This window comes from Chrysochloris asiatica, unplaced genomic scaffold, assembly GCF_000296735.1.
Source record: "Chrysochloris asiatica unplaced genomic scaffold, ChrAsi1.0 scaffold00142, whole genome shotgun sequence".
Classification (NCBI taxonomy): Eukaryota; Metazoa; Chordata; class Mammalia; order Afrosoricida; family Chrysochloridae; genus Chrysochloris; species Chrysochloris asiatica.
This window is the reverse complement of record NW_006408660.1, coordinates 7,066,839-7,067,885: the sequence shown is the minus strand read 5'-3', so window position 1 is coordinate 7,067,885 and position 1,047 is coordinate 7,066,839.

Genomic DNA, 1,047 nt, shown 5'->3' with positions numbered 1-1,047 from the left:
CAAGCTGAAAGAAGTAAAGAAAAATTTCAAGCCTTGGAAAGCAGTAAAGAAGGATTCTATGGGCAAAATATTAAATTATGCAGGAAGCATCAGTAAAAAAAAAAAAAAAAAATGAGTTGATGGAGGCGGAAAGATGGCAGACTAGGCAGAAAGGTTACACAGACCCTCTACAACAAAGATATGGAAAAGTCAATGAAACAGTTGCAGATGATAGTCCTGGAACCCTGAGCTTCAGATGAAGGGATAGAGAAGTGAACTGAATGTTTCCTAGGATAGGAAGCTAAACTGGCACAGCAAATAAAGAGACAGACTGCTGACCTGTGCCAGCTGATGAGATGTGGCATGGCCATCTTAAACTTTTGTGAGTGACTTTAGAGATAAGACAGGGTCTTGGAAGCGCATAGTCATACTGGTAACTTGCAGAAATAAAGGTGTAATTTTTTTCTTGTTCCCCATACTCCCCTGATGACAAGAGGTGTGATCAACTCCCACTCCCCCAGCATAGCTCCCACTTGCCCAGCAGTTGGAGCACACAGTGGCGAACCATTCAGTTGTAAGCTGCATTACAGTAAGTTGGGTACTATTTGCATCAACCCTGGCACCTGGATTCAGGTAAGCCCTGCTCCCAACCTGCAGAGTTGGCCTTGGTCAGCCATGGACTAGTCCTCACTAGGAGAAGCAGCTGAACAGACCCCCCCACACACAAAAAAAGAGACAGGTAACGTGTGCCGGCTGGCCAGATATAGCCTAGTCATTTTGAATTTTCATGGGTGATTTTGAAGGCAGAAGGCATACAGGTAACTCATAGTGTGAATTTTTTTTTTCTTGTTCCCCACACTTTCCTGGTGACCAGAGGCATGGCCAGCCTCCACCTGCATAAACCCCTACCTAGTGAAGTTCCTGCTCTCCCAGCGATAGGAGTCACACAGTGCTGAGCTGCACAGTAGTGAATTACAGTAAAGGAATTTGGGAGCTATCTGCACCAGTCTGGTGAGCCCTGAACTATCAAGATTTCTCATCCCCAGCTGTCTTCTGGGATGGAAAGAT